Source organism: Scylla paramamosain, chromosome 43 (genome assembly GCF_035594125.1).
Source record: "Scylla paramamosain isolate STU-SP2022 chromosome 43, ASM3559412v1, whole genome shotgun sequence".
Taxonomy (NCBI): Eukaryota; Metazoa; Arthropoda; class Malacostraca; order Decapoda; family Portunidae; genus Scylla; species Scylla paramamosain.
Window position 1 is genome coordinate 5479684 of NC_087193.1, and position 22500 is coordinate 5502183.

At 42.4% G+C, this 22500-nt stretch overlaps 2 protein-coding genes across 2 annotated transcripts in view; one reads left to right on the forward strand and one right to left on the reverse strand.

Annotated features, from left to right (window-relative positions):
* Window positions 1-22500, forward strand: part of LOC135093408 (fibroblast growth factor receptor-like 1) — a 108345-nt gene that overhangs the window by 11396 nt on the left and 74449 nt on the right. The window lies entirely within an intron of this gene.
* LOC135093407 (probable ATP-dependent DNA helicase HFM1) overlaps window positions 20099-22500 on the reverse strand; it is a 289819-nt gene continuing 287417 nt past the window's right edge. The window contains exon 34 of the transcript XR_010263340.1: window positions 20099-20956. The gene's annotated coding sequence lies outside the window, so the exon portion shown is untranslated. The remainder of the gene's footprint in view (window positions 20957-22500) is intronic.

Sequence of the window (22500 nt, forward strand, 5' to 3'; positions counted from 1 at the left end):
GGAGGAGGAGGAGGAGGAGGAGAAGGAGGGGGGATTTTGTGTCTTGTTTCATGTAACTTTATCTTTTTCTCTATTTCGTTTTTGGTTATTTGTTTTCTTCTTCCTTTTTCTTTTTTATCTTTCTTTTCGTTTTATATTTTCTGGCTTGTTTTTTTTTCTTCCTATGTTTTTTTTTTCTCTTTTTGTTATTTCTTATTTTTTTTACTTTTTATGTGTACGTGTGAATCTCTCTCTCTCTCTCTCTCTCTCTCTCTCTCTCTCTCTCTCTCTCTCTCTCTCTCTCTCTCTCTCTCTCTCTCTCTCTCTCTCTCTCTCGAATACAGAAAGAAAAATTCTGGAGGCAGTGACCTCAAATTTTGTCTACCTTTATATATCAGTCTCTCTCTCTCTCTCTCTCTCTCTCTCTCTCTCTCTCTCTCTCTCTCTCTCTCTCTCTCTCTCTCTCTCTCTCTCTCTCTCTCTCTCTCTCTCTCTCTCTCTCTCTATCAACCTCCTCATCGTTGCTGTTCAGTGAACCCCATTACATATAGTCCTTCCCTCCTCCCTTCCTCTTCCTCTTCTTCCTCCCCCTCCTCCTCCTCCTCCTCCTCCTCCTCCTCCTCCTCCTCCTCCTCCTCCTCCTCCTCCTCCTCCTCTTCCTGTAGGTCTTCGTCAGGGGAAGCGAGGACCCTAAATGCTTGTGCCGGGCCTCTGTAGGTTATTGAACGACGCTAGGAGGAGAAGGAGGAGGAGGAGGAGGAGGAGGAGGAGGAGGAGGAGGAGGAAGATGAGAAGTGAGTGAAGGAGGACAGTGGAGGAAATGGGGAAGGATGGAATATAGAGGAGGAGGAAGAGGAAGAGGAGGAGGAGGACCAGGAGAAGGATTACATAGAATTACATAGGATAAGCGGGCACCAGCAGATCCTTGTATCCTTGCATGGCTGTTTGGGAACTAAAGGTAAATAATTACTAGTAAGGAGAGAGGGGAGAAGGAGGAGGAGGAGGAGGAGGAGGAGGAGGAGGAGGAGGAGGAGGAGGAGGAGGAGGAGGAGGAGGAAGAAAAAAAGAATAAGTGGGACGCAAAAGACATAATATTTAACAAACTTGTATAAATGTTGCTAGTTTAGTTTTTTAATGATGATGATGATAATAATAATAATAATAATAATAATAATAATAATAATAATAATAATAAGGATGATAGACATGAACAGGTACGCTTCACTCAGGGACCGCCACGTGAAGACCTGATGGCTTCTTGCAGCTTTCCTTATTTCCTTACGCTGTATTAAACCAGGAAGACTTTTCACATCTAGGAGGGGCAGCGGCTAGGGCCAACAAAACACAAAAAAAAAAAAATAAAATAAAATAAAATAAAAAGACCCACTAGAGCACCGGTCCAAAAGGAAAATAAAAAAAAAAAGTGCTATCCTAAATTAAAGTATAAGTGTCTTGAAACCTTCCTCTTGAATATCAGAATTACACCATATCAGTTTTACATTGCTGAGGAGAAACAGGGAAGGTGGAAGGCCTGCTACCTGTACCTTCCTCCCCTTTACTAACACCCAAGTCATCACTACCTCGCTATTAAGATAAGTATAAATATCATATCTGCGCTGGTACCTCTTAATGTTACGCCCTTCCAAGCTATTACTTTCCCCATACCTGATTCCCCTGCACAGTTTGAATAATCTAATCTACACTAGTAACGTGAAGAAGGAGTGAACGAGAGGGGGACGCGTGTGGGGAGAATGAACAAGGAAATAGAGGAGGTGAAGGAAAAGAGGAGGGAAAGTGAAAGAAAGGAGAAGTTTGCCTAAAGAGAAGGGATGAGAAGGAAGAATAAGGAGGGAAAAAGGGAGAAATGGTAAGGAAAGGAAAGGAGACATGAAGAGAGGAAGAAAGGTTGGAGGATGAAGAGGAAGGAGAATAGGAGGAAAAGAGCTAGAGGAGGAGGGAAAATGAAGGAAAGGAGGAAGTTACCAATAGATAATAAATAAAATAAGGAAGAGTAAGGAAGAAAAAAATGACAAAGAATAAGGAGAGAGAGAGAGAGAAAAGAGAGACAAGGGGGAGGAAGGAAAAAAGAAGAGAAGTAGGAAAATGAAGGAAAATAAGCGGAAAAGGGAAAAATCTACCTAGAGAAAATAATAAGACAAGGAGGAAAAGCGAAGAGTAACGAAAGAGAGGAAAAAAATCGAAAACACAAATAAGGAAAAGAAAGAGAGGAAAAAAGTGACAACAGAGGAGAGAAAATAGAAGATAGAGGTAATGGAGAGATATGGAGGGAAAAAAAAAAAGGGGAGATGAGAGGTAATGGAGGTAAAAATAAAGGATGCGGAGAGATGATGGAGGAAAATTAGGGAGTTGAGGATGATGGAGGAAAAGTAGGGAGTGTGGGGATGAGGAATGTGGAGGGGTGGAGGGAGGGAGGGAAGGAGAGAGGGGAGGGAGAGGGAGAGGGGAAGGAAGTGACTGGTGGGGGAAGAGGTGGAGGGGGGAAATTAGGTAACAGAGGCTGGAGGAGGAGGAAGAGGAGGAGGAGGAGGAGGAGGAGGTAACCATTAATCACTCCTTCCACAAGCAAGTAAAACGAAGGAGAAGACGACTAGTAGGAAGAAGAGGAGGAGGAGGAGGAGGAGGAGGAAGAGGAGATCAGTCAAGCTTAACCTCCTCACCTTAATGAAGAAGGTAAATAAATGAACTCAGGAAAAAAAATAATAAACGACGATAATGATAATAATAATGATGATGATTATGATGATGATGATGATGATAAAGAAGAATAAAAAAAAACAGGATCTATAAGTACGTAAAAAAGAAAGATAAATAAAAAGAAAGATAGACAGATAGATAGACACAACATAAATACATACATACACAGACAGACAGGTAGATAAAGACTAGCCAGGTAGATCCTCCCCCACCCCACACACCAGCCCTCCCCCCACCCCCCAACACCTGCAAGTTACCACGCAGTGTATCTAAAGGCTGTGACGGAGGTGTGTGTGTGTGTGTGTGTGTGTGTGTGTGTGTGTGTGTTTGGGTGTGGGTGTGGGTGTAGAGACGGCGCCGCTTTATCGTCTTACACACACACACACACACACACACACACACACACACACACACACACACACACACACACACACACACACACACACACACACACACACACACACACACACACACGGAGGAGTGAATGGATAGTGAGGTGAAAGAGCAAGAGGAAAAATGTAAGAAAATAACTACGGTAATAATAATAGTAATGATAATGATAGTAGTAGTAGTAGTAGTAGTAGTAGTAGTAGTAGTAGTAGTAGTAGTAGTAGTAGTAGTAGTAGTAGTAGTAGTAATGATAACGATACTACTACTACTACTACTACTACTACTACTTCTAATAATAATAATAATAATAATAATAATAATAATAATAATAATAATAATAATAATAATAATAATAATAACAATAATAATAATTTCACTCACTTGGAACTTTCTTTTTGGATAATTAAAACGATAATGATGAAAGATGAAAGGCATCCTTCTATGAAACTCCTCCTCCTCCTCCTCCTCCTCCTCCTCCTCCTCCTTACCCTCCTCATCTCCCTCTCATCTTCAAATCATTTCCTCCTCTTTAACCTCCTTCGCCCCTTATCTCTTCTATTTCCTCTTCACTTCTTACTCCTCCTCCACCTCCTCCTCCACCTCCTCCTCCTCCTCCTCCTCCTCCTCCTCCTCCTCCTCCACGTCGTCGCCATCTCGATAAAGATTAAGACTCGGAAAAAATGAAACTCACTTTATAACTTTAAGATTTAGGGAAACAGTAAAAGAAGATTAAATACTGAGTGAAATGACCGGCCTGGGATTTACGGAGGTGCTGGATGGGGGGTAAAAACACCTCCCCCCTCCCTCCCACCTTGAGCCTCGGTGAACGCACGGAAAGCACGAGAAATGAAAGAAATACGATAAATAAAGATGCAGAAGAGATAAAATAGCTACAGGACATGCCATTAGTGCTACAAACGCAGGGATCACGACAAATACCTAAGGAAATACAATAAAACACAGGAAAATGCAGGGAATACGGGAAGAAATGCGATAAATATAGACGTAGAAGAGATAGAAATAGATGAAAGGCATATCGGTAATTTTATAAATGCATGAAACACAATAACCACCAAAAGAAAGAAAAAAAAAAAGAAAGATACAAAAAATACAAGGACAAATACAAGAAAACCACAAAAAAAGAAAAAAAATACAGTTCCACTCTCAATATCAAAGGGGAAAGAATTGATTTACAAGCGAATACTGTAGCTGGGAGTCAGGACCGCTGTAGTTATCTTGAAAAAGGACTGGAATAGGTAAGGCTTGCAATGACAGACTAATTAGGGTTCAGATCAGGTAAGGATTGGTCTCAGGTGAGTAACGACCTCTTACTGGCTTCAACGACCTGTTCTGACCTCAAATAGTGAAGTAGTGACACGATTATTTCTTCTTCTCCTTCTCCTTTTCATTCCTTCCTTCTTATTTTTCTTCCTTAGTAATTGATCTTTTGTTCTTTATAATGTACTGTCTTTCATATTTTTTTTCTATATTCTCATCTTATTTCATGTCTTCCTCCTCCTTTTTCTTCCTTCCTTCTTATTTTCTTTCTTAATTATTCATGTTCTCTTCTCTTTAATTCAGTATTATCATCCATATTTCCTTTTTTATCTTTACTTCTATATCACCTAGATCTCTTCTTTATCTTTCTCCATGTCTTCCTCCTCCTTCCTCTTTCCTTCTTATTTTCTTCCTTTGTTATTTATGTTCTTCTCTCTTTCATTCAGTACCATCATCCATATTTTCTTTTCTTTTACTTCTATATCACCAAGACTTCTTTTCTTTATCTTTCTACACATCTTTCTTCTCCTTCCTATCTTATTCCTTACTTATGTTCTTTCCTTCTTCTTTCACTATTATCTTTCATACTTTTTTTTTCTTTTACTTCTATATCCTCACCTCTTTATCTCTCTTCATATCCTCCTCCTCCTCCTCCTCCTCCTCCTCCTCCTCCTCCTGCTTCTCCTCCGCCACCTCGTCCATTTCCCTAAGCCCAGAACACACAGCTGTAGTACTTTCACTTATAGCAACACAAATTTACTTAAGCACACGTCCTTGGTAAGAAAAAAGAAGATGCACTTAACTTAAACCTTATAATACACAAGCTAACTTAAACAAAACACAAGCTTATCTACTTACGAGACACACACACACACACACACACACACACACACACACACACACACACACACACACACACACACACACACACACACACACACGGTAGTAAATCTAACTTTTAAGACAATTCAATAGTAAAAAAAAAATCAATCTTTCAACACAATCCACTTTTAAAAACACCGTCCCTGCAACGCAACAAGAGAACAAAAGTATTTCATTGCAAAAACACAATTACATACATATTTCCCCTCACCTGGGCTACACGTGGGCACATTTACCTGGCCCCCTCCCTTAGGTAACCTCCCTCAGGCCAGGTCGGGAGACGAGGTACCCCCAAGTCACCTCACAAATACTACAGTTGCACCTTCCTTTTTCCATTTTCTGGCACTAAAAATAGGTCCCTTTCCTCCTCCACGTATTCCTGCTGCTCCTTCTGCTCCCGCGCCTCCTCCTGGGTGTCATTAGCGGACATAAATATATACAGGTAATGGAAGACGATTAGAGGTAATTGGAGTAATTCAAATCTACCTGTTTCTGTTACCGCTGTGTCCCCGCGTCTGGTTCCTTTCTTTACGCTTCACTGGCTGCACTATATATCCTCTCCACCTCCTCCTCCTCCTCCTTCTCCCCCTTTAATTGCTCCCCTCACCCCCTCGCATCTCGCTTTCCGCCTCGCCCTCTAATCACCGCCCCTACCTCACGCCCCTTCCCTCTTCCCCCTACAGTTGCAGTAAATATGCTTCTGAAATCTTTTATTCGTTGCTTGCTGTCTTTCTTCTTTCGTCTTGTATTTATTTATATTTATTTATTCTCCTTTTGTCTCTGAGTTACATCTTTGAGTATTGTTTTTGTGTGTTTATTTCTCTCTTCGCTTCCTCCTTCTCTTCCTCTCTCTTCTTCCTCCTCCTCCTCCTCCTCCTCCTCCTCCTCCTCCTCCTCCTCTTCCCATCTGTACATATCTTTTTCTAACTTAATCCCGCCTCCTCTTCATTCCCCTCCTTGTCCTTCACTCTCCTCCACATCTTCCTTCTCCTCCTCTTTCTTCTCCTTTTCCATCTTCTTTTACTCCTCATCCTCCTCTTCTTCCTCCTCCTTCTTTTACGACAACAACAGCAGTAGCAGCAACGACAACAATAACAATACGGAAACCACCACCACCACTACTACTACTACTACTACTACTACTACTACTACTACTTCTACTACTACTACTCATTCCTCGACCTCCCCCACCCCCGCCCTCCGTGGACAGTATATCGCAGGCCACGCCACGCCCCGGGCAATAATGGTGAGCATCCCAGACTCGTCCCGCCCCGCCCCGCCTTGCCCCGTCCCGTCTTGGCCCCCCACAGTGTTCCCTCTGCCCCGCCCCACCCCGTCACGCTCCGCCCCCACCCCGCACCGGCCGTTCTTGTTCGTTCTTGTTTAGTGGGTTGGGTGTTTAGAACTGTAGCGTTGTTGTTGTTGTTGTTGTTGTTGTTGGTGGTGGTGGTGGTGGTGGTGGTGGTGGTGGTGGTGGTGGTCTACTTCATTTTCTTCTTGTTCTTGTTCATCTTCTGTTGTTGTTATTGTTGTTGTTGATGTTGCTATTATGTTGTTGTTAGGGTTAAGTTTCCTTTCCGGATAAGGAGGAAAAAGGATGAGAGGGAAGATGAGAGGGAGGAGGAGGAGGAGGAGGAGGAGGAGGAGGAGGATGGACAGGATGAGGAGGGTAAAATAAAAAAAAAAGCTTAAAGGAAAAAGGGAGAAAAAAGAGATCTCTCAACATGTCCTCTTATTAAACATAAATTATTAAAGACTCCCTTTTATGCGAGTCCTTTCTTACCTTATCCCCCTCCCCCTTCGTGCCCTTCCTTTCTTGCCCTGGCCCCTCCTCCTTCTCCTCCTCCTCCTCCTCTGTCGATCAAGAGGACCTGAGGGGACAACTTTTCAATACCGAAAGACTTTTTCTTTTTTAAAATTTCCAAAACAAGGAATTTTAAAGAATGAGAAAAGAGGAAAGAAAAAAATGTGCTTTGTATGAACCCTTTGAGCGGAGGAGGAGGAGGAGGAGGAGGAGGAGGAGGAGGAGGAGGAGGAGGAGGAGGAGGAGGAGGAGGAGGAGGAAGAGGAAGAGGAGAGCGCAATATTAACGAAAATCTGAAAAAAAATATATAGTATTAATATTATCCTGGTAAAGAAAACAAAATTTACTAAAAGGCATTGGATTATGTTAAAGAGACGGTTCAATTCCTTCAAAACTCAGCAGGTGTGGCGTCTGGAAGCATCCCAGCACAGGGAAGAGGTGCGGGGTTCTTGGACTCCCATGAAATTCTGTGCGTATTTCTGTACCGTGAATGGAGAGTGACTTTGCTTGTGTGTGAATTGAAGACAAGTAAATAGCGCGTTTATCTTCCCCTCACGTGCCCCGAGTGCCCAGGTGACAAGATGCACAGGTGACTGGTGACAGTAGCGAGGGAAAGGGAGAGGGAACACTGTGGCTTAACTCACTAAGGTCAGGTTCCACAGTCTTCGTATACTCGTACTACCGAACCAAAACGCTTCTATTTGTTAAGGCGTGTACCAACAAGGAGCGTTTTGGCTGCATAGCTTACGAAAAGACTGGAACTGCTTTACTCCTCCCCAGAAGCTAACTTGCTGGACCAAACGTGACTGTGGAACCTGATTACGGCCCTAGTGGTTTTTGTTGGTTAGGTAGCGAAGGGAAGAGTGAGTGTGGAACTGGCTGAAGGATCCCAACACCTAGATCTTCACCCTTATAGTCTATGCAACTCTGTAGTCTATGTAACGCAACTTGTAACATGTGTTTATTCTGTATTTCCTTCTTTTATTACTTTTTTTCTTTATTTCATCCTTTTATTGTGTTTATCCTGTTTCCTTGTGTTTATTTTATTTTCTTTATTTCATTCTTTTATTGTGTTTTATTATGTATTTCCTTCTTTTATTAGGGTTTTTTCTTTACTTCATTCTTTTATTGTGTTTATTCTGTATTTCCTTTTATTGTTTTTTATTTCATTATTCTATTGTGTTTATTCTGTATTTCCTTCTTTTCTTACGTTTTTTTCTATATTTCATTTTTTATTATGTTTATTCTATATTTCCTTCTTTTTCTTACGTTTTTTTTCTTTTTTCTTTTATTCTTTTATTGTTTTTACTCTGCATTTCCTTCTTTTTCTTACGTTTTTTTATTTCATTCTTTTATTGTGTTTATTCTGTATTTCCTTTTATTGTTTTTTTATTTCATTCTTTTATTGTGTTTATTATGTATTTCCTTCTTTTATTATGTTTTTTTTCTTTATTTCATTCTTCTATTGTGTTTATTCTGTATTTCCTTCTTTTATTACGTTTCTTCTGTATTTCCTTCTTTATCACGCAATCAGTTCTACATTCTTCACTCTTCTCCATCTAACATTATTTTCTTTAAGTTATTCCTCGTTTATCATTCACATTATTTTACTGTTTTCGTTTCTTCCTTCATTTTTTCTCATCTATTGTCCTTTTCCCTACTCCTCCTTTCATCTCTAATTCTACTTTCCTTTCGTCCTTCATCTTTCTCACCTACTCTCCCTCTCTCCACTCTTCCTTCCTTCTCACTTCCTCTTCTTCCTTCTCCTCTCAAAGCCATCCCTCCAAATACCTACCTCTTCCGTCCCTCCCTCCTGCCTCCCAATCCACCAATCTTCTCCTTCTTTCCTTCTTTCCTCTCCTTCCCCCCTACCTCTCCTCCCAGGATAGGGGGGTGGGGGGAGTATGGATCCCCAATATGTTTCCGTGGCTACAATGGCAAATCAATGTGAGACTTTAAAATGGCCTACTACTACTACTGCTACTACTACTACTACTACAACTACTACTACTACTACTACTACTAAGGTTGGAGTTTTTGCCTACGTATTCTGTCAGAGAAAGTAGCAACAGCAGTAGTAGTAGTAGTAGTAGTAGTAGTAGTAGTAGTAGTAGTAGTAGTAGTAGTAGAATGTAGTCTTTGGAAGCCAGTGAGGTAAAAGTAACATTTGAAATTCTCTCTCTCTCTCTCTCTCTCTCTCTCTCTCTCTCTCTCTCTCTCTCTCTCTCTCTCTCTCTCTCTCTCTCTCTCTCTCTCTCTCTCTCTCTCATCCCCTCCCTTTTCCTCTCTCCAAAAGGTGAGGGAGCAAGTCCAGTTCTCAATAGTTTCCCCTCGTTAGTGAGAGAGAGAGAGAGAGAGAGAGAGAGAGAGAGAGAGAGAGAGAGAGAGAGGAGAGAGAGAGAGAGAGAGAGAGAGAGAGAGAGAGAGAGAGATTCCAAAACATACTGGTCTTGTTCCCAGGAATTGAAGTGTAACATCTATTGAGCACACACACACACACACACACACACACACACACACACACACACACACACACACACACACACACACACACACACACACACACAGACGCACGCACACACGCACACGCCTTAATATCTCTCTCACTACCTAATATTTCATTCCTTATTTTCATCCTCACTTTAAATAAATCCTCCCGTACCTTGCTCTCTCTCTCACTCGCTCTCTCTCTTACTTTCACTTCATTTTTTTTCTTTTCTCTCTTAATACTCACTCACTCTTGCTTTCATTGTAATATTTCCTCTTCCCTTTTTTTTTTCTTTTATCACCACTCTCTCTCACTCACTCACTCACTTTAATTTCTCTTCTTCCTTTTCCCCTTTCCCTTTTCCTTTCTTCTCTCTGACTGTTATCTACTCCCTCATCTTCACTCACACACTCCCAGCCTCCGCCTCTCACGCACCCACTCCCTCACACACTCACTCTTCCGGAAAAGCGTGTAAGCGTGTGTGCGTGTGCATGTCTGTCGCGCTTCCTGATTCTGAGTTAGGAGTGAATTTTGTGAATAATTACTGAACTAAACTATTAATTACACTCCTACCTTACCTTTACCTTCCTGTGTGTGTGTGTGTGTGTGTGTGTGTGTGTGTGTGTGTGTGTGTATGTGTGTGTGTGTGTATGTGTGTGTGTGTAAGGTCATTTCAACTCATGTCTCTCTCGCTATTTATCTTCTATAACGTCAACATTATTTAAGCGTGTGAGTTTAGAGTGAACGTTGAGAGATCACCAACCCAAGGACAGAAACGTTTTTTGTCGGCAACGTTTAGAGAGGACGTGAAGAATGCACAGGAGAAAGGGAATATGAAGAAGAGATTACGGAAAGAGGACACGGGAGAGAGAAGAGAACATGGCACAAGAGAGAGAGACAGGACATGAACAAGAGATTACAAAGAGAAAGGAGGACATAGAAGAGAGGAAAACATGGGAAATGGGAGATAGAAAGTAAAAAAGAGGACAAAGGAGAGAAGATAAGAAGATATTGCATAGAGAGAAGGAAATAGGAGAGAGAACATGGAAGCAGGGAGCGAACACAGGCATGAACAACAAAAACAACAAAAACAACAACAAAAAAGCACTGCACTTCGATATACACAAACGTAAATTAATGAAAAAAAAGTACAAATATGAATAAAAAAACGAAAAAATAAGCATAAACATGAATAACAAATCAAAAAAATAAATAAATAAACAAACAAGAAAAAACAAAACACAAACAAATATGAATAACAAACTAAAAAAAAAATAAGCATAACATAAATAAAAAAAAAATTAACAAATCATCATAAACATCCAACAACAAACCAAAAATCCGAACCAAACCGAAAAAAAAAAATAGAGGAATGAAAATACCCGAGAAAAGCCGAGAGTAACCGAGACGAGGCGACTTTCCCGCGACAACAAGGGTGGGGGGGCGGTTGGGGGGAAGACAGTAGTATGGTGCGTTGATACAGATAGAATTAGACCTTCTGGTGTGGGGATCGCCGCCCTTTGTTACGGCTAGGGGGGTGAAGCCTGGATAATGAAGTAGAGGGTGGGAGGGAGGGAGGGAGGGAGGGAGGGAGGGAGGGAGGGAGGGAGGGAAGGAGGGAGGGAGGGAGGGAGGGAAGGAGGGAGGGAGTGAAGTCTATATTAGTTGTGCTGATCTACGGAAAGCTATGAGGAGGAGGAGGAGGAGGAGGAGGAGGAGGAGGAGGAGGAGGAGGAGGAGGAGGAGGAGGAGGAGAAGGAAGAGGAGGAGCTGGAGGAGGTTAAAAAAAGACATATAACTTACAGAAAAAAGAGTGAAAGAAGAAGATTTGATAATTTTAGTAAGGGAGAGAGAGAAAAAAAAGGATAAAAATACAATAACAAATATGATGACTTATACGAAAAGAGAAAAGAAGGAAACATTTAATGACTTAGTAAAAGAAAGTGGGAAAAAGACATATCTGCTTAAAAAAAAAAAAACAGGAAAAAATCTGATAAAGGAAAAAACTGGCAAATCTGATAAAGGATAAAAGAAAAATCTGATAAGGAAAAAAAGAAAAGCAGAAAACGAAGAGATGATTGCTTAGTAAAAGAAAAGATTTGATGACTAAAGGGAAATAAACAGAAAGAAGAGATGATGACTTCAAAAAAAAAAAAAGAAATATGATGGCTAATTAAAGGAAAGCGAAAGACAAAAAAAAAGAAAAAGTAAAAAAAAAATAATAGTAAAACTAGCAGTATGGCTTATGGCTTAACAAGAAAATGAACAGCGATAAGAAAAGATGATCCATGCTACAACCCCCCCCCCCCTCTTCTCCTCCTCCTCCTCCTCCTCCCAAGGGCAATCCCAGTAAGGAGATGAGATAAAGAAGTCTCATTATGTAACGCTACGTCGCCATTACGGTAATATTGCAACGCCGCCCTTCTTGCTTCCTAATTAAGTAGCGAGGATACGACTCCCCCTCCTCCTCCTCCTCCTGCTCCTCCTCTTCCTCTTTGCTGCTACTCCTGCTACTCCTCCTCCTCCTCTTCCTCCTCCTCCTCTTACTGTCAACGCCCCTGTCTCGTCATCATTGTAGTGTTATGTTAGTCGTTTCACTGTTTTCTTTTTTTTTTTTTTTTTTTAGATTTCGTTCGTTTTTTCAAGTTTTCTGCTAATCTTTTAAAGTTCTGTGCTCATTTTCTCCAGTTTTCGTTGTTTTTTTTTTTTTTTTTTTTCGTTGGGTAAAGGAATTTTTTTATTATTATTTCCCGTTTTTTTTCTTACATATTTGTTTAACGAGGATTTTAATTGCTATCCTTGCGTGTTTATTTCTTTTCCTTAGTTTTTTTTATCTTTTTTTTCCTTTTTTCCTCATTTTCGTAGGTCGTGATTCCCTGTTTCTGTTTGTCTGTTTCTCTCTCTCTCTCTCTCTCTCTCTCTCTCTCTCTCTCTCTCTCTCTCTCTCTCTCTCTCTCTCTCTCTCTCTCTCTCCTTCCTTGCATGTTCTTTTCTTTCCTTATTTTTTTATCTCTCTCCTTTTTTTTCACTTTTTTGTAAGTCATGATTCCCTACCTCCGTCTGTCTGTTTGCCTGTCTATCTGTCTATTTAACTGTTAGTCTATCTATCTGTCTATCTATCTATCTGTCCATGTATCTTTTTGTCTATCTATCTGTCTGTCTGTCTATTTATGTGTCTATATATCTGTTTATCTATGCTTCTTTGTATCTCTCTCTCTCTCTCTCTCTCTCTCTCTCTCTCTCTCTCTCTCTCTCTCTCTCTCTCTCTCTCTCTCTCGTGCATCCATACAGCTTTAAGACCAACTTGTTGCGACGGCAATCAAAACTTTGCAACTTTCTGCAACACAAATGTTTACGTAGTGACGGCAGCGGCGTGGCGAGATGCCGGCGGGGGCGTGGCGGCGAGGGACGGGGGCGTGGCGGGTATGGGGGCGTGTGAGCGGAAGGTGTTGCACGAGAGGAAGGAGGGGAGGTGTGGTGAAGGAAACTTTTGAATGGGGGCGTAGGGGATGAGAGTGGGATGTGGGTAGGGGAGGGGCGTGTAGGTGTGGGGGAGGAGTGTGTAGGGGGTGATAATGGTGCACCTGAGTTTTATGTGTGTGTAGGTGAGAGGGAGAGGGAGTGAGTGAGTGAGTGAGTGAGTGAGTGAGTGAGTGAGTGAATGAAAGAAAGAATGAATGAATGAACGAGGGAAGGAGGGAAGAAAGAAAGGAGGGAAGGAAGTGAAAAATTTAAAAAGGCAAGATAAAAAGATAGATTGAAGAATCGTGTGAATGAATGAATGAAAGAAAGAAGAAAAGAAAGAAAGGATGGAAGGAAGGAAGGAAAGAAGGAAGAAATAATAAAAAAGGGAAGATAAAAAGAACATACAAAAGATAAGCCGAGTAAGAAACGAACAGGAATTCAGTTAATCAAAGAAATAAACTGATAAAGAATGGAAGAATGGCAATGAAACAAAAAAAGAAAGAAGGAAAGTATAAACGAAACAAAAGACTTTATTCCTTTATTTCTTCATTTCTCCTGTTCCTCTTTCTATTTAACCCTCCTCCTCCTCCTCCTCCTCCTCCTCCTCCTCCTCCTCCTCCTCCTCCTTCTCCTCCTCTTCTCCCCCTCTGCCCGCTCTAACAAGCCACACAAGCTAATTATAACAAGGTAATTACGCTGCTACATGTTAATCTTCGCTACTTATAATAACAAACACTAGACCTCTCTCTCTCTCTCTCTCTCTCTCTCTCTCTCTCTCTCTCTCTCTCTCTCTCTCTCTCTCTCTCTCTCTCTCTCTCTACTATTATGAGAGAGAGAGAGAGAGAGAGAGAGAGAGAGAGAGAGAGAGAGAGAGAGAGAGAGAGAGAGAGAGAGAGAGAGAGAGAGAGAGAGAGAGAGAGAGAGGTAGTTAGCATATAATTAAAAAGAACATAACACATTAGGTCTGCTTCCTGTTCTCATTCCTCGGCAAAGTCATCTGTACATAAAGCCGCTCAGTGACAAATAAGAATGGTAAAGAAGGAAAGGTAAAGAAAGAAAAAGATGAAGATGAAACGTAAAGTAGAGAGAAAAAAAATCTATTCCATTTCTCCAGTTTTTTTTTCTTTATCTTTACTTTTTTACTTGTTTTCGTTTTTTTTTTCTTTCTTTACCTTTGTTTCTTTATTTTCAAGTAATCTGCTTTTTTCACTTGTTTTTCCTTTTTTTATTTTTTGACGTGAAATGTGACTTTTTTTGATGAAACGTAAAAGAAATAAGTAAATGAATAAATGAATAAACAAATAAATTAATAAATAAATAAACAAACAAATACAAAAGCACATTTATACAACGCATTTCCCTTTTTTTTTCTTTTACATTTATGAGACAGACAAAGGTAAAAGCGGAAATGAAATGTGAAGTTAATTAATTAATACTTTTGTTGGGGGCGTGGATCTCTCTCTCTCTCTCTCTCTCTCTCTCTCTCTCTCTCTCTCTCTCTCTCTCTCTCTCTCTGAAACAGCATCATTAATTCTATTCATCTACTTTAGTATATCACAGTTTTTTTAATTTAATTTCCTCTAATTCCATTTTCTTTGTTGCGTTACTTTCGCATCCTGACTTTACGCTCCATTTTCTTTATTTATCGCACGGTCGCCACTCGTATCCCATTTTCTATCTTGATAATTGTGCATTTTATTACGTTTTCTTTGCCATTTGTACGCGTGGTATTAGCGGCGCGTTTTCTTTCCTTAATTACTCTATCGCTTCCATTAATTAGAAGATGGCTTTTAGGGCACTCCATTTTCTTTTCATTGGCGCGGCGGTGACTCTCCCTCCTCCCGTTTTCTGTTCTTTATAAGCGAATGGCCGTCACCCTCCGTCACGTTTTCTCTTTCATTACGCGGGGTCGCTCCTCTCTCCCATTCTCATCTCCTTCCCAACAAGCACAGTTAGCACACCGCTCTGCTCTTGATGGTGCTTAGGTGTCTTCTCTGTTTCTTCTTCTTTTTGCCATTGTTGTTGTTATTGTTGTTGTTGTTGTTGCTGCTGCTGCTGCTGTTGTTCTTTTCATTCTTTTTCTTTTCTTCCTCCTCCTCCTTCTTCTATCCTGTACAGTAACTTCAGGTAGCTTCCAAACTCTTCTAATCACCCATCAGTTACTCGTAGTTAAGAGTAAGACTTGATTCTCTTGTCTGGATGAGAGACTGGATAACTCACCGCATCTTGATAACGAAAAGCATCATCTGTCCAGTATTCTCAACCTTTCATCTATATTCTGTCCACCTCCCTAATGCAAGAGTTAACCAGCATTCTTAATCTTTTATCCCTTTTACTACTAAACACTGGAACTCCCTACCTGCTTCTGTATTTCCCTCCCTACCTATAAATTAAACTGTATCAAAAGGGAGGTTTCAAGTCGCTTCTCTAAGTCTGTATCACCCTTTTGACTCTACTCTTTTTAGGGACTTGCACCTTCGGAAGATCTTTTTTCTTTCTGTAGCTTTTATCTAGAAACCCTACACAAAAAATAAATAAAATAATAGATGAGTAAATCCTGCCCACGGTCCGAGAGTAGGAAGCGCATCCACTTTGAGTAACGGTTCCCAAATGCCAAATCAGACCCTGACAGACAAGGGAAACTGACGTAAACCCGAAAAAAGAGAAGAATAACCACGAGTAACTAAAATCCATAGCTTGATCAAACCTAATGACACAAGGAATAGGAAAAGAAGTGAAAGGAAAGACATGAACCTCGCATCTCCATTACCAAAGGGCCACATTCCCTCTTTGGCACTCCCCCACTCTCTCTCAGCCTCTGTGCCACGTCTCTCTAAGCCCCCTTCAAAGGCACTGCTCAGGGCGGCCCCATCAACAGGTCCAGGGTGCCAAGGGGGTGGTGCCATGGGTGGTTGTCAGGGTGGGTGCCAGGCTGGTTGCCAGGGTGGGGTGTCAGGGGTGGGGTGCCAGAGGGGTGCCGCGGCCCTGCGCCAAGCCTTCGCTCCTCGGTAGGGTGCGGAGGAGAGAAAAAGGAAGGGCGGAGGAGAGCGAGGGAAAAATGTGGCGGAAGGCAGTAAAGAGAGAGAATGGAGGGAGGAAAGAGAGAAAGAGAGAGGGAGACAGAATAAAAAGGTGAAGGAATGTAGCAAAACGAGTAAAGGACGGAGAGAGAGAGAGAGAGAGAGAGAGAGAGAGAGAGAGAGAGAGAGAGAGAGAGAGAGAGAGAGAGAGAGAGAGTATAACGGTACAATATTAAAGAAAATAATTTATCCGTAAGCAGGAAACCCATGAATTTGCAGGTAAAAAAAATAATAAATGAACATAATACTGAGAGAAAAAGACAAGTAAATAAAAAAAAAACTTGATAATTATGAAAGGAAAAGAGGAAATTATTACTGGCCATTAACATTTAGAGAAGACAGAGAGTGAGAGAATGGGAGTGTGAATAGAGGAGAGAAAGAGGAAGAGAACAAGAGGAAAGAGGGAAATAGTTATAATACCGGAAGGAATAATATTGTGAATGGTAAATAGTGAAGAATGTGCAGGAAAGAATATTGAGACTCGAGGGACAATATCACAGTTCAACATCACTATCATCACCATCACTATCACAACATCACCACCACTTGTATTATCATCACTTTTGCTGTCATCACCATTACCATCACCACCATCACCATCACAGTTACCAAAAGAAATAAAGCAATAAATAAATAAGATAAAATAAACACACAAAAACAGCAAATTAAACAAACTAACCACCACCACCACCACCACTACTACAACCACTACTACCACAACTACTATACAGAGACGTGACGTAGAGAACCTTGGGAGGAATTTAACTCTCTCTCTCTTGCCACCAACCCCCCAACCCCCAAGCTAAGCCCTCACTCTTGACATGAGGAGAAGGGGGGTGAGGTGTGAGGGAGAGGGGTGAGGGAGAGGGGTGAGGGAGTTAAGTCTTGCTGGTGATGCAGGGACACTGGGAAAGTTGACGGGGTGAGGGAGAAGAAATGACAGGGGTGACATGGAGAGAGAGAGAGAGAGAGAGAGAGAGAGAGAGAGAGAGAGAGAGAGAGAGAGAGAGTTACACAAGGCAAGGAGGAGGAATACGAAGGGAGGAGAGATAGGAAGGAGACGATGATAGATAAGGTAAGGGAGAGGAAGAGGAAGAGGAGAAGGAGGAGGACTAAGACATACAAGAAGGTGGACAAGGAAAGACAAGAGACGGAAAAAGAGAGAGAGAGGGAGAGACAGAGACAGGCTGAGAAAAAGAAAGGAAAAAGGAGAGAGCTCGAGAAACACAAAGCGGTAGACACAAGGAGAAGGAGGAGGAAGAAAAAAAGGAGAGGCAAGGAGAGGAGAAAGAGAGGGAAAGGGAAAGAGAAGACATGGTGACAAAAATTATTAAGGATTATTTTGTTATTTAGAATTTACCAAGGATTATTTTTTATTATTTTTTTTATTATTCAGGATTACTTGAGATTATTCAGGATAAGTTTACGTTAGTTTAGATAAGGAAGATTAAGGATATGATAGGTTAGGTTAGGTTAGGTAAGTTAGGTTAGGTTAGGTTAAGTTAGTTTGGGTTAGGTTAGATTCTGGTATGGGTGCCTCGTGGGATCTTCACCTGTATTCACCTCACCTGTGTTCACATTCATTTACCTGTAATCACCTGTTCACGGGTATTCACATTTATTCACCTGTGTTCACTTGTATTCGCCTCTAATCATCTGTTCACCTGTATTCACCAGCATTCACCTGTATTCACCTGCATTCACCTGTGTTCACCTGTATTCGCCTGAGTTCACCTGTAGCGTGCGGGATTCACGGCTGACTTAACCCAATGCCACCTGGAGGAGCAGCATAATTTTCACCTAACATACGCTCCTCTTAACTCTTCCACGCTCCTCTTCCTCCTCTTCTTCCTCCTCTTCCATCTCTCCTAGCATGCACAGTGGTATCCTCTCTCTCTCTCTCTCTCTCTCTCTCTCTCTCTCTCTCTCTCTCTCTCTCTCTCTCTCTCTCTCTCTCTCTCTCTCTCTCTCTCTCTCTCTGTCTGTCTTTGTCTCTCTTGCTTGCCTTCGTAGCCTTCCTCTCCTCCTTCTCCTCCATCCTCCTCCTCCTCCTCCTCCTCCTTCCTGTACACCATCTCACCGCCACATTTTTACTATGCAAGCCCTTGTTCTTCCTTCTTCCTCTTCCTCTCTGTTTCCTCCTCTTCCTCCTCTTCTTTTTTCCCTTTTCTGCCAGTACCTACCTTTTCGTCCTCTCCTTCCTCCCTGTCTCTCGCCCTCCCTTCTTAGTTCCTCTCCTCTCACATCCCTTACAACCTCCTTCTCTTGTTCCTCCTCCTCTTCTTCCTCTTCTTCCACAGCATTCTACCTTTCTGTCTGTCACTGTTTTCTTCTACATATTCGGCACCCCTCCTCCTCCTCCTCCTCCTGCACTATTCTGTCTCTACAACTAAGAGCGTAGAAGAATCACCCAAACAGCCCAGTAAGAACCTTAAAATCTCTTGCTATTTGGTCTTCCTTTGTATTCCTCCTCCTCGTAGCCAACCACAAGAGGGCAGTATATCTCCCAATGATCCAGTCAGCATGCTAGTAAGGTTGGCTATTAAGGAGCTTCGCCGGCCTGGCTTTTCCACTGATGTATGGCGACTTATCCCAGAAATACTACTAAACTGCGGGAACTACTGTCTGGGGTGGTGAAGGGGAGGGAGGAGGGGGAAGGGAAGGGGAAGGAGAGGGAGTTAGGGAGATTGAATGGAGAAGGAGAGATATGTGGTTGTTTTACACTATGAATGGAGGAATGTATGGAAGATTGTGTGGAGAGGGAAATAAGGGAAAAAACGTGATTGTATTGAGGAAAGAAGTAAATAAGTAAAAATATGTGATTGTATAGAGGAAATAAGGAAAATACGAGGAAATACATAAAAAATTGCTAGAGAGAGAGAGAGAGAGAGAGAGAGAGAGAGAGAGAAAGAGAGAGAAGTACTTGGTGTATCTGTGTGGTAAGGAATTATATAAGACTGCTATGTGGTTGTATGTAGCGTGACGTCATGTGGAATGCTCCTGTCTGCCCCCGTGATGTTCCTGCTGGGATGAAGATGATGTGGCAGATGTAACAGAGGCGGATGATGATGTGGGTGGCATTCAGTATAAAAGTGTGTGTGTGTGTGTGTGTGTGTGTGTGTGTGTGTGTGTGTGTGTGTGTGTGTGTGTGTGTGTGTGTGTGTGTGTGTGTGTGTGTGTGAAGACAAATGGATACACTTTGCAAAAACACACTCACTCTCTCCTCCTCTACTTGAAAACAAGCTTAGAGCCGCCATTAATCTTAGTGTTGTCCTCTATCTGTCTTCCTTGTCCTATTTCGTCCTTCTTCCCCACACCACCTCCTCCTCTTCCTCCTCCCCCTCCTCCTCCTCCTCCTGATCTCTCCCTGTCTGTAACTCGTTTTATACTCGCCCGTCTGTTTCTTTTTTCTTCTTTTTTCTTCTTTTTTTATTTTTCATTCCTCTTCGATCTTTGTTGTTGCTATTGTTGCTGCTGTTTCATCTTTTTCACCCCATCTTTCTTTTCTCATTCTTGCTTTTTTTCTCTCTTTCTCTCTTCTTCTCTTCTTCTCCTTCCATGTCTTTCAGTGTCTCTCGTCTGTAACCTGTCTTTTACGTGTTCTTACGCTAACCCCCCCCTCTCTCTCTCTCTCTCTCTCTCTCTCTCTCTCTCTCTCTCTCTCTCTCTCTCTCTCCCTTGCTTGTTCATTCTTTATATCCACTTCCTGTTCTTATCATTGTTTGCTTCACCAGTTTCGTTCTTCCTTCCTACGCCTCTGTTTTGTATTTTCTCCTTCTCCTTCATTTAGTATTCCTCCTGTGCCGGTGCTTCATATTCCTCTCTTCTCTCTCTCTCTCTCTCTCTCTCTCTCTCTCTCTCTCTCTCTCTCTCTCTCTCTCTCTCTCTCTCTCTCTCTCTCTCTCTCTCTTCTTCTTCTTCTTCTTCTTCTTCTTCTTCTTCTTCTTCTTCTTCTTCTTCTTCTTCTTCTTCTTCTTCTTCTCCTTCTTCTTCTTCTTCTTCCTCTTCTTCTTCCTTCTACGTTGTCATTATTTTCTTTGATTATTGTCTTCCCTGATATTCATGTTTAGACTTCATGATGTTATTTGTACGGTAAAACTTCAATCAATCAATATTTTTTCTCTCTTCCTCCTATTTTAACTATTTCTGTCTTCACTATTACTTATATTCCATTTCATAACGTTATTGGTACGGTAAAGCTTCAGTCAATCAGTCAATCAGTCAATCAATCAATTAATCTTATTCTATTTGCTTTCCTTTTGTTTCCTCACGTCTACCTTGTTCTATTCGCCTCCACAATTAGTTCCTCCCCCTCCCACCGCCCAGCCTATTCCTGCCAAGTCTAACCAATCACATTTTACTTCCTTCTCCATCATTTTCCTCACCTTTACCTCCTCCCCCTCGCCTTCCTATCTGGCACCCCCTAGTCCTGCCAAGGCCCAGGTACACACGCCCGTCCCTCAACACCCAGGAACGTGCAGGGACGTCACGCAAGCAATATTTGCATCACAAACCCGGCCTATAACACTGAGAGGACCCTGGGAACGCCCCTAAAGCCCCTTCCTCCCACGCCTTTCAATTCAGGAACAGGTAATACGAATCTTGCGGACTCACGAACATGACACTCCTTCACTCTCCCTCACTCTCCCTCGCTCTCCCTCTCACATGACGCTTAAATCCGGGTTCTTGAGCGCGTAAATCCACGTTGCAAGTCCCATTCAGGAGACAGAGAGCCCCCTTGACGCCCGCACCACAGGTAAATGGAGAGTCATTAGGCAGATAGGCGCGGCGGACAGGTGAGAAGAGGCAGGTACTTACCCCGCGGTAGCAGGTGAGCGGCGCCAGTGTCCAGGTGAGGCCAGGTGTAGTGCGCACCTGTGGGGGGAGATCTACCTGTGATGAGTGGTTCCATTGTGGTGATGGTGGTGGTGGTGGTGAAGGGAGCGTGATGGTGATGGTGGTTGTGGTGGTGGTTACATAATACTGCGGTGGTGATGAGTAGTTGTGAGTGTGTGATGAGTTGTGGTGGTGGTGGTGGTTGTGGTGGTGAGTGGTGGTGAGAGGCTGCCGGGGAGGTGATGAGTGACTTCTAAAGCCGTGACATAAATGGAAATGAGGGAAGGCGAGAACAAAACCCAGTAAACAAACAAACACACAAACAAACCAGTGAACACATGAGATGAATGAATGAATGAATAAAAAGGAGAGCAGGAGCAAATTTAGTTTAGAAGGATGATGCAATTATACATTCAGCTCGTGTATTAGTGTCCACAACAACAAGAACAACAACAACAACAATAACATCAATAACAAAAACAACACCCACTCAGGCCTCATTATGCATTCCAGTCGCTCACACCACCGTGGCCCCCAAAACAACAACAACAACAACAACAACAACAACAACAACAGCAGATGATCAAGTCTCTCTCTCTCTCTCTCTCTCTCTCTCTCTCTCTCTCTCTCTCTCTCTCTCTCTCTCTCTCTCTCTCTCTCTCTCTCTCTCTCTCTCTCTCTCTCTCTTCAAAGATCAAGGAAAGAAAACCCGTTGGAACATGTTTTCTTGTTCTTGTTCATCTTGTTGTTGTTATTGTTGTTGATGTTTTCTGCTTCTACTTCTCCTCTTCTTACTTCTTCGTCTTCATCTTCTCCTCCACCACCACCTCCTCCTCCTCCTCCTCCTCCTCCTCCTCCTCCTCCTCCTCCTCGTCCTTCTCCTCCAAACCCTTCCTTTCTTCCCCTTCTCAAAGCTTATCCAATTCCCTCCCTTCCTCTCCCATCCCCATCTCCCTCCTTCCCCTTCCTCGCCACCCCCTCCTCCCTCCTTCCCCTTCCTCCCCATTCCCTTCGTCTTTCCCCAGTAAGTTTCAACAATAATCCCCTTTTCCCCTAATCCCCAGGGCGCCCGAAAGTAGGGAGTAAGGGGATGAGTCTCAGGATTTCCTTCACCCTTGCTTTCCTCTTTCCCCCCTTCTCCCTCTCTTTTTTCCCTTCTTTTCCACCTTCTCCCCCTCTTTCGCCTTTATTTCTTTAGTTTCTTAGTTTGGTGTGCTTTATTTTATTGTAGCTACATACGTCTACTCTCTCTCTCTCTCTCTCTCTCTCTCTCTCTCTCTCTCTCTCTCTCTCTCTCTCTCTCTCTCTCTCTCTCTCTCTCTCTCCCCCATAACAGCGATGCATGGCAGTCATTCAGTAGCACAGCACTTCCCCTTCTCTCCCCCTTCCCTCCCCCTCCCCTCATTTCCCCTCCTTTCTCTCCCCTCCCTTCCCTTCTTCCTTCCTTTCCCCATCATGTGTGTACTCTAAAGGACACACACATACACACACACACACACACACACACACACACACACACACGCAGACACACACACACACACACACACACACACACACACACACACACACACACACACACACAC